Here is a 12,639-nt window from a genome sequence, read left to right as displayed (position 1 = left end):
TCATTAAATTCTGAAGAACAATCTGAAATATTTGCCAATCAAAATCGCAGTGCTTTAATGCGTCTGGGAGTCCAGAAATAGATAATGCATGAATATGATCCGTTTGAAGAAAGATGGGTATGTGGTTTCTAGAATAGAAGTACAGAAGAAAGAGATGTAAACATTTATATTTGTTCAGAAGTTTCATCGCAGCAACTTTTTGCATTGAATGTGCTAAATCAAATATTTGGTTTTTAAGTTGATGATAGTACTTGTTTGGTTCTTGGTAAATCACAATTGTTCACACTCATAATTACATTCATTTAAAAATGGTTGATAAACGGAAATTTATTTTGTTGTGGTATCAATCGCTGTTCTGTTTTCATGTGAAATTGTATGCAACTGACATATATGCTTTAGCCATGTGATAATTATAAGTATACAAACTAATTGACAAATATAGATTATGATGTAATTTTGATTTTTATAACAATGTTTGCTTCTTAAACACTTTTATCAATCATGTAAAAGGTTAGCTTTTTGTACCTGCCAAATGCTCAAAGCACGTTTGTGGCATATGTTTATTTTCTGTGACATTTCTTGTTCTATTTAGTTTAAAAATAATGATTTTGTTGAGTTTGCCTAGTTGGGCCTTCAAGTCTCACCCACATGGCAAAACTTGCTCTGTTTTTTTACTTTACCTGAAAACAAAAATCGTGTTATGAATACTCTTTACGTTTTATGTTGTATGCTGAAGGTAGTTACCCCAGATTGTTATCAATTGGAAGTTGAACCTGAAGCTATTGTTGATACCTTTGATTTTGTACTTTGATTAGTCACTGTAATTAAAGAGAAAAAGTTGTTACACTGTCTTTGCTGCCTTATATTTAGAGTGGACTGTAATAAACAACTATAGCCTATCTATACGCCATCAGTAAGGGAAACAATATTTATATTTGCTTTGCCTGAACGCCTTTGAAGTTTTATTTCTGTCATCACGGAAGGGGAAAGTGTAAAGAAGAGTCTGACAAAAAGTGGATTGAAAATGTCTGGCACAAATGTGCCAGACGACTTTATTTTATAAAAAGGTAAATAAACTAAGTTAATCAAAATGACTAGAAACTATAAGACTAGAAAATTGTGTCATAATATCACAAAGGATGACAGAAAGTTGGACACGAACATGTCCACAACAAAACACATATAGCTAAGATGACTAAATCTGGAGGGAGGCGGGGAGGAAAGCGGTGATAATTAAAAAGCAAAAATAGAAACTTCTCTGTAAACAACAAAGGAAATTTTTTGGATCCAAAACGAGGCTGAGTTAAATACAACAAAGTAAAAATAATAACCACAAAGAAGTAAATAGCAGCAAGTGAGAGAACAACTTAAACCTCCAGAAAAAGTCTGTAAAAATCTATAACTAAGACAAGATGATTTATTTCGCAAATATAAATAGCTTTATATGTTACACTAAATAAAGCATAGTTTTATATTTGCTTTGCCTGAACGCCTTTGAAGTTTTATTTCTGTCATCACGGAAGGGGAAAGTGTAAAGAAGAGTCTGACAAAAAGTGGATTGAAAATGTCTGGCACAAATGTGCCAGACGACTTTATTTTATAAAAAGGTAAATAAACTAAGTTAATCAAAATGACTAGAAACTATAAGACTTTTCTTGCTGCCATTTGCCTTAAAGTAGCAGTGCATAACTGAATGGTTTGCCTGCGGACTGCATTGTAAAATTAGTGAAAATGCTTAATACTCAGGGAAAAATAAAAGACATTTTCTATTTGATGGAAACAGTTAATTTGCGTTACTTTGGCAACAGTAGCATAAGGGATGATACCAAAGATGTCAAAGTTCTGTACTTCTATTTCTATCGCGGAACCTGTAACCAGATATCAATTTCTTTTAACCAAATATTTTTTAAAAAATGTCGAAAATGATGGGGTTTCTTGTCATTGTTAATTTCAGCCAGTTTAGCTCACAAGAGTTACATTTTTTACAATAAACGCAAAATAAACAAAATGTAGATGGGTTAAAAGCTTGTCACAGACTTAGTGGATCAAACAGTAGTATACAATAGTTTGTTTGCCAGTTTATTTAACCAACAACTTAACATTATCGTTAGACAAACCTAACCGCCTGACTAGCAGGTATATTTTTGTCAGTTTTAACGCTTCATCCAGAGCAAAATGTATTGATAAACTTTCTCAACCGCTGCTTTTGACACCAATAAAATGTAAACGGCACCGTATCTGGCGTCTTTGATAAAACTAACATATCTTAATCGTTTCAACTGTTAGCATGAAAAATATAACAATCGAGATATAATAGTTCAAGGATATAAAAATGGTAATTACCTGTAAGCAGCTATATCGAATTTGCCATTTTTTCTTCGTGTAACAACCCGTTGAATTCAAATACCCGCGTCTTATGTATTCTGATCTTAATTTTTAAGTATTAAGAATTAATTCTTAAATATTAAGAATTAAATAATAAGTTTTAAATATTAATTTCAAATGTCCCTCCAGGGCTTCCATACTTTTATTACCCAATTTTAATCAATTTGTTCGGTAAACCTGATAAAAGGTAATATTTTACAATAACATGACACATTTTTAGATACTACCTGCCAGATAAGAATGTAAGATTCGTGGATCTCGTTTTGAGATTAGTTGTTCAATTCAAATGGTATATATGGGTAGTGCAACTATCCTGTGCTATGGAAAGCAATGGCTGTCTGATATTGTTCTTTTTCAATTTATGTAACCATTTGGATAATATATAAGTTCACTTTGACTATATATGAATTAAAAACACCTTCTTATTTAACCGGAATCCATTATATTAATCCACAGTTACAATATATGAAACCATACCGTCAGTGTATGAAACCGAGTTAGCAATATTATATATAAGTTGATTTTCTCAATATATGATTCCAATTCTTCAATATATGGTATCAAAGTAGCCATGTATGGAACCAGATGTCCTTATATGAAACCGAATTATCAATATATTAATTCATTTTTCAATGTATGAAACCAATATATCAATTTATGAAACCAAAGTAGAAATATATAAGTTGGTTATTACATTATATGATACCAGTTCTTCAATGTATGGTACCAAAATAGCCATATATGGAACCAGATGTCCTTATATGAAACCGAATTATCAATATATTAATTCATTTGTACAATATATAAAACCAATTTACCACTGTATGAAAACCAAAGTAGCAATGAATAATTAATATTAATGCATATTTAAAACATATTTTGAAATGTCAAAAAATGTCATTTCAATGCCATAAACACAACACAAAACGAGACAAAAAGTGTTTTGAAATATATACTGCACCCCCACACCCCCATCCCCCACCCAAAAAAAAACACACACACACACACACAAAAACACAACAAAAAAAACAGGCCTTATAAAAGGCAACAGTAGGAATCGAACCATAGACCTCTCACACATCAGTCAATCACTTAACCGGCTGTGCTACTGCGGAAGTAACGATGACGTTTACATTTTTAGCAGATATGACTTTCACTAACATTAGTTTTATAGTTTTATATTTTATGCTTTTCAGTGGATTACTGATTTATCCGTAAAAATTATATTGGATAATTTCACAGTGAAAATTATAAAAATATAATTTCACACTTTTCAATGACGAAACTACTTTCTTAAGATTTTCCCCATGTGGTACCTCAATTTTATTTTTGCTGACAATTCTGACAATGTCAGTCTGTTTAGAGAAAAGCAAAGCTGAAATTGATGAATAACTTAAATGGCAAAAGTAATAAAAAGAAGAAAACTTACTTCTATTCATTCAAATTACCAATCGAAAATTTAGGAATTCAGTCACGGTTTTGAGAAAATTCTACAAGAAGATTATCACATCATTTGATAAACATTAGAATTCCGGGTACCCTCCAATAAATTTCCAGGATATCTTATAATAACAGCAAAGTTATCTATAAAAATGTAGGCCTTTCTCAAATTATATGCATACTTTACATTCCATCACCAGAGAGAGGCTAACAGGGCATGAATGTAAACAAATAATGTCTGACCTGATAAGCCATAGTGTGTTTAACTTGCTGGGGAAATCTCATTTTTATTCCACTCTGTTATTCCAATTCTAGATATGATTATACCGTTAATTTTCATAAAATACCTAAGGATGTGAGTTTAATAAAGGAAAGGCTTGTGAAAATAAGATGGATGAAAGAACATTTCAAGGTAAAATACCATTTTTCTTTTCTTTTTAAACCAAGCTACTTAAGATGTATTACTGCTTACATTTATTACTTTGATTTCTCATTGATTTAAATGTTTCATTAAATTATAAACATAATTATATGTTTTGTTCATAAATTTCATTTAAAATATCACACTTATAATGATAACATTTAAAACATAATTGCTTCAAAATCTTAATCAATACCGTTTTTATACTAAAAAGCAATAACGGTTATTTTATGTACTATTTCAGATTAATATTTTGCAATAGTTGCTCGTTTTGAAGCATTTAACACAATAACATTAACAATCATGGTATATATTTTTTCAGGAATTCCATTGGTAACAGTCATGATCACAAATTGACAACTGGTATTTGAATCGCCTTTAATTGTAATAATTATCTCTTCATGGCAGTGGCATAACAGATGAAAAGGAAACTATCAAACAGCTCAAAGAAGAATTACAGAAAACTTAGGGAGAAATCAAACAGTGATATTAAACATTTGATACAAACAAATTTTCAAATGTTGACAGTGTTGTATATTTTGCAATGTTATACAGGATTTCCAACAAAATTTACTATATATCCATTACAGTTTTCAATGTATAAAACATCAGCAAAAACATTCAGAGCGTTTATTATGATGCAAGCAAAACAATCAGCTTGACTGACGAAATGTTTTTAAGCATATTTTAAAGGACCATTTGTTCAGTCTTTTGCGCCTTGAATTTAAATAAAAACTTAAAAAGAAATCATTGCATTACTTTGTTTTTAACATTGTGCTTTGTTACATATATGGTACAGCTGCAGGGAATATGTCAACATGTTAATTACATTTAATATTTTGTCCTCTTATTGCATTATATTGTTGAGAGAATATTTCTTGGAATGTTAAAAGAAGTGCTAAAACTCGATGCTGCCTTTCCTAATACCCTACAACTGCAAGGTCCTGCACAGGTTTTCTGCGAATGTTCAGTCCCCTAAGTAAATGGAATATTTGGGGTTGGTAGGTCCAGGCAACATCCTCTGGAAGTGCCGTGTTCCCCAATGATTTGTTATATACCAGCCAGTTGAGGGTTCCAACAATATGACCACATAATCAAGTCAGACCAACTGGACAAGTGCAATAATCTAATAATAATTCAGCTTCGTCTTAAGATTTGACTGATATTTGCAATTTAATGATTGTAATTCGTTATATACTAAATATTTTATACTGTAATTAATTAAATAGTTGATAATATATAAGTTTTACGTTTCTTACTTAGCATGAAATATATTTTCATATTGCTGTAAACAACATCATGTGTTATGATACTGAAAATCCATTGAAATGTACAAGACAGGTGTGTCATGTTTAAACAAAATATTATTTTGATTTGATAAGGCTGTCTGTAAAATTAACAAGTTTCTACATGTTCTAGAGAGTCATCCAGATTTTTTTACTTTAAATACAAAGTGAATAAAACTTTTTTTAACTTTTTTATTTCAATAGCTAAATTTAGGGGAAGTATGGTACAGAATTCAGCATCCAACTGTTTACATCTATTTTCAGTTAATTGCTTTATACACTCTTGACCAACATGTGTTTAGGTTAGCAATAAAATACTGATAACACAGATAATGTCTATTTAAGTTGCAAAGAGTTAACCTGATATTTATACTGACAAAGAATATTAGAAATTACTTGGAATTATCATAAACTTTAATTGACTTATCAGGTCTTGTATATCCTTCACTGTATATAGTGTTAATTAAACCCTTTGTTGATTTATTTATCTCCAGAAGAGATTTTTGTAATATTAAATATAGTTCTCAACAAGTATGTAGCAAACAGAACATTATCAAGATCTCTGACACTGTAGAAAAATATTTCGGCCATATATTCGTGATATGTTTACATAGAGCAGATACCAAAGCTTGCCCTGTTAGCCTCGTTCTGAAAAATCTATGAATATGTATGAGGTAATATTAAGAAGGGTCTATTACTTGTAAAAAATGGAGTAATAGTTTCTTTGACCTGATATATAAAAGTCACGTTCGTTGGCTACATAGTGGAGGTGTTAAAATATAATTGTAATACACCCTTTGTTAAGCCATTGAAATAGTATTTTATGTATAAAGGATTTTCAAAAATGGTTATTATTCAGAGCGGACGCTATGGTGCAGTGGTAACACTGTCTGCCTACAAATCAAGGGGTCGTGAGTTCGATACCCCGCTACTCCACTGAATGAATAAATGACTACAAGACTGACAAAACCAGGACAAAGACGCATAATGATGGCAACGATAGAACACAAGAAACAAGAGAAGACCTTAACGAACAGGAAACAAGTACCGAAAGTAAAACCGAAGACGACTACCGATAACAGAAGGAAGAACGGAGACAATAACTGACAACAAGCGAATAGAGACGAGGACCGCTAACAGAAGAATAGAGACAGTGACCGATAACAGAAGAACAGAGACAGGAACCGATTACAAAAGAACTGACAACAAGCGAAAAGAGACGTGGACCGATAACAGAAGAACTGAAAATAAACTAACAGAGGCGTCGACCGATAACAGAAAAACAGAGACAGTGACCGATAACAGAAGAACTGGCAACAAGACAACGGAGACGAGGATTGATAACAGAAAAATAGGGACGAGGACCGATAACAGAGGAATCGAGACGATGATCGATAACAGAGACGGGAACCGATTAGAAAAATTAACAACAAGAAAACGGAGACCAGGACTGATTCCAGAAGGAAAGATACGAGAAACAATGACGGGAACCGATAACAGAAAAACAGAACATCTAACAACAAAAGAACTGAGGCCATGGCCGATTTCAGAAGAACGAAAGTCACGACCAGTAACAGAAGAACTCACAGCAGAAAAATGCGCCGAGAATCGATAACAGAAGAACGAAGACGACGACCGATAACAGAAAAATGAAGACCAAAACCAAAGAATACTCAAAGTAATTAATATATATTGCACGCACGCGTTTTAACTCCCTCACACATACGCACGCTGTGTAAATATAAGTAGGCATCTGAGTAGCCACTCTATATGCTTGCATAGAGTGCCAGATAAAATGCATAAAAGCTCTGTATCTAGCAGATAGGGCAGGAAAGACTGTAGTGTTGCATAAATGCCTTAAAGGAACTCCACTGAGGATTAAAAGTCTAAAAACATAACATTTGAATTTCTTACATAAATGAGCTGGGGCACTTTAAACAGTAATATATGCAAAGATATTTAAGAAATATACTTTGAAATAAATTGAAAATCTTATTTTCATGCTTTTCTTAGACTAATTTGAGTGAATAGCGTTTAAACGTTTTTCAGTTTGGGTCAGTTTTTTACAATTTGAATAAGTATTCTGGAAAAACGGTGTGCGCGAATGATCTGAAATTTTGCACAAAGATTAGTGGTCTTAACCTACATCAAATGGTACAATTATCTGGAAAAAATATTTTCAGTCCCATCATGTCAAAAAACCTCAGTGGAGTCCCTTTAAAGTTTTCAGTACTATCTTTAATATTACTTCTATATTACTATTATATTGGCCTATAGAGAAATGTCTGCCATCTTGGATTTTTCGGCCATATTGGATTGTTTTGTTGTTGTTTTTTTATTCTGTTTTGGTGTCTAATTTGTAAATACCTAAACATGCTTTGTGACAAATTTCAGGCTTTTCCTTTCCTTAACAGTTTTATTTGATATATCATCCATTTACGATAAAGAAATTTGGGTCATTTTAAATGGCCATTTCAATGGTCAAGATCAAGTTTTTCAATTTGGTATCCACCTTTATCGGATTAAGCATACCTTAAATTGGTAAAATACACCAAGATACCACTTGTACTACAAAATGCCTCTAGCATCTTATAGGGAGCCAAATTCTCAAAATCCGTCCTGAATATACTGCGTTTACATTTTGCTACCTTAACGACACATCACTTAATGTTCAGGGCTACCTTTTTCAGTTGTAATAAAATACTATCGTGCGTTTTATCCATTATTTAAACATTATCAAACACATGTTTGACATTTCTAAAGAATTAAAACAATATGGATTTCTGAGGCACAATGTGCCTTTAAGCATAACTTGAATCACTGTATCATTGTTTTTTGTTGTTGTTGCTTTTTTTTTTGCTTTTTTTTGTAAGAAGTTATTTTGTTCTCGCGAATTCTTCAAAATATTTTCATAAATTAAGTAACATAGTGATTAAATGTAACAAATACCGCCATATAAAACATCAGCATTCAGTTAATAAACATCACCATACCAAATAACAAGTAATTATATTTGTTCATCTTTTTTTCTAATTACAGTAAAGACACACCTGACACTGCAGAGGTCAAAAAACTACTTTCGCAAAAGAAAAATGACACTGAACCGTGTGATATCAAATCCTATCAATAATTAATTTGATATATTATAAAGCAACCAATTAGGCATTCGTCCAATAGATAAAAAGTAAAATATTTGATCTTGAATAATTGAAATAAGTATTTTCTATCTCTTTACATATGAACTTTAAATTTCTTTTAATGTCTATGTTAATGGAAACTGTGCGTGAAACTTATTTTGTTTTCGTGCAACGTACTATCCAGAAATTGTTCGTTTTACTTACTATACACTTGCAAAGAACATTTGTAGGCTACAAACCTTCGAAAATATATTTTATATGGACTTCTACGATAACAGATGTCAATAAAATGATTGATTTTGTGTCTTAAATGTAGAAAGTAAGCTTATTTTCATTTATTTTGGTACCAAATTATATCGCTTCGTGCGAATTACTATCGCTGAATGTGCAATTTTCACACAATTCAAACAATGTTCTCAAAATCCACAAAACGTAGGAAAATGCACTTTGTATTGTCATTTGAAGAAAATTACCGCGCATATAATACACTAGGTTTTGTTTTGATTTAAGAAACGTTTGCCACCATAATTGAACATATTGAGGTACTTACCGGGGCTCAGCAGTCGCCATAGTCACGTGATTCCCCCCCCCCCCGTGATTTACAAGCAGTAAAGCCTTTTTTGTTTGTAATGCCAGACTTCATCGATGTTGCATCTTTCCTGTTGTTCCTGTTGTTTTGTTTTCAGAAAAATTGACAATAATTGTGCCAATTCAGAAGGTAGATTTTTTTTATAGAAAAATTACTTTAATTTTCCAATCTCAATTAGCAAAAATAAGAGAATTTGTTAAATAAAAGCCCTGTAAAGAATGTTTGGGTTATTTCAAAATTTTGTCTTCCCTTGATTTTAGAGAGCACAGTACAGGAATGTTTAAATCCCAAAAAGGATAAAAACAATTAACAGATTCACAGTTATCCAATATTTTATTAAGCTATAGTCTATATCAAATTTTGCATGCACATGTAAAAGCATCTGGTATAAAGAAACAGTTACCAAGGAAACGAAGACCTTTATTTGAAAAAAACATTCGTAATGTAGACAAAGAACAATATCAGACTTGATAAAGTTAGCAACTAAATTTTTGAATACTCGGGTATTTGAAACCCTTTTAAAGTGGCATGCCTGCAGATTCAAGTAATTTTTTATGAAAATTAAAAAAACAACCTTAATCTGTAAAATTGTTGTCAAATGTACAAATCAAGCTATATATAAGCATGCTTAGGGCACGCACTATTAACAGTAGTTAGGCATGCGGTCAAAATGTGCTTACATTTTTTATAATATCTCATTACATCAAATTACGCTGAAAAAGTCTGTTGCATCTAGCTATAAATCAAGATTAGTCTGAAGTCAGGAATGCATTCATATATTGGCAAATATGGGAGTAAAATAAAACTATCTGAGCGCATAATTCTCTAATATCCAGGGTACATATATCTAAACAAGAGAAATAAATAACAACAATAATAATGATATCATCACAGAACTGGCATAGATAATCTAATGTATACAACCTATCTAAATAAAAATAATGTCAAATTTGACACCAATAAAAGGTAGGCCAAGGGTACAGGAAAATGTCCCAAAATTTCAAAAAAAATCCTCTTATTTATTCTAAAAATATTGTAAAAAGCTAAAAAATATTTGTGGGAAACTGTCAAAATCTGCACATACTCGTACATGTGCTAAATCGGTACATGACTTTAACACATTTAAACATGTAACAATGTTTATAAAATAGTTATAAAAAAGAATTCAATAATGTTAACAATGGTACTAAAAATGGCAAGTACATATAAAAATTGCTATTTATATCATTATCAATATTTACATAATTGTTTTTTACTCCCCAATCAAGTTTACATTTGATTGTTTTAAATAAACCATGTTAAATTTCTGTTTGCGAAAATCAAGACTTTGCCAACTTTATTAACTATTACATGTATTTTGAATTATACTGATAATGACACTGATAGCATTCTGATATTATAAAAAAAGGTTTATAAAATGTTTTTACTTAATTTATAAAAATTAAAAAACAGGGAAGGGATATAAAAAAGTAGGTCAAAAAAAAAAAACCCCTTTAAAAATTTGGGGTTAATCTTTTAAAACACTTTTTGGGCCCCAAGCCACTTTCCGGCTTTAAAAAGGTGTAAAGGGAAAGCCTCCCTGCCCCCTTCATTTTATGTACAATTTTCAAAGGGAAAAAATTTAAAAACAAGTTAAACCCCTGATTTTCCATACTTTAGTTAGTTTGATATCTTCCTTACAAGAACGAATTTTACATCCCTGTCAGGATTTGAACCTACTGAAGAGAAAGATAAGTTCAAGAACCAAATCAAAATACTAATCATGTGAAAAATTGTTGAACATACAAATGCTTAATATTTGACCCTTATATCATATCCTAAATGGCGTCTTTTTAGTATGTCATCCCAAATCAAATGTTTTTATTACTTTAAACCAATAAAATACCATTGTATTAAATGCTGCAGACAATTGTGATCTTGACCCATCCATCTCTAGAATGAGCCCAATGTTTAACTTTTGTCAGTCCCCACACTTCCAGGTCAAAGTGGTGATGTTGTTTTTGTGCCAAAATGGCTTGAATATGTCTAAATGGTAATACGAGAGTATTAAGTGGACATTCAAACAGCTGCCATTGTAGCCAATGCAGCTATGAAAATCCGAAAGTCAAAATACGGGTTATTTTCTTAGTGAGGAGGGACCAGACCACAGTTACAATTATCTAGTGCATAATAAATAACAGAAAATTAAAACTACACATATTTCCATGGCAAAAATCCATCAAATTGTTTTTGAATCTCGATTCTACATAAAATATTTGTGTATTCCAAACAAATTGTTCATTAAAAGTAATGATTATATGAATGATATGTGTATTAATATTCACACTGGCAGTGAAAATTATTCTTAATAATGACAAATAGCAACAATATCACTCCCATGTTATTATAAGTCTTCACTTCTTAAGTCTTGAAAATGCTATATTGTTACCTTCCACAAACAGCCCTTTTGATATATGGCATGAACATTTTGTTTTAAATTATACGAACTATTTTCGGTTCCAGCACGGAAAAAAGCTAACTTATGCCACAAGAATAGGATCTGGTAAGACTGCACAAAAGAGCTGTGTACTGCATTATGATTTCAAAACCACAACTATTATAAACAAGAGGGCCATGATGGCCCTAGATCGCTCACCTGAATTATCAAACTCATCTAAACAATTACCTAGACAAGCATTCTGACCAAGTCTCATGACAGGTGAGTCAAAAATGTGACCACTACAGTGTTAACAAGGATTATCCATATTTGAGCAGTGCGACCTAGTTTTTTACCCAGGTGACACATATTCAAACTTGACCTAGAAATCATCAAAACAAACTTTCAGACCAATTTCCAGGATACTTGGATCAAAACAGTAGCAACTAGAGTGTTAACAAGATTTTTCTATTTTTAGCTCCGGTGACCTAGTTTCACATGCGATTTCGAACTCATCCAAGCAATTACCTAGACAAACATCCTGACCAAGTTTGATGATAATTGAGTCGAAAATGTGACCACTAGAATGTTAACAAGGTTTTTCCATATTTGGGCGGTGTGACCTAGTTTTTCATCCAAGATGACCCATGTTAGAACTTGACTTAGAAATCATCAAAACAAACTTTCAGACCAATTAACAGAATATTTGGATCACAACAGTAGCCACTAGAGTGTTAACAAGATTTTTTCTATTTTTTAGCTCCTGTGACCTAGTTTTTCATCCGAAATGTCCCATGTTCGATTTATTCCCAGCAATGACCTAGACAAGTTTCCTGACCAAGTTTGATGACAATTGAGTCAAAATTGTGACCACTAGAGTGTTAACAAGGTTTTTCTATTTTTAGCTCCTGTGACCTAGTTTTTTCATCTGAGATGACCCATGTTCGAACTCATCCGAGCTATCA

Source organism: Ruditapes philippinarum, unplaced genomic scaffold (assembly GCF_026571515.1).
Source record: "Ruditapes philippinarum isolate M1 unplaced genomic scaffold, ASM2657151v2 ctg1146_1_1_1_1, whole genome shotgun sequence".
Taxonomy (NCBI): Eukaryota; Metazoa; Mollusca; class Bivalvia; order Venerida; family Veneridae; genus Ruditapes; species Ruditapes philippinarum.
The sequence above is the reverse complement of the archived record's forward strand: the minus strand, read 5'-3'. Positions refer to the sequence as shown.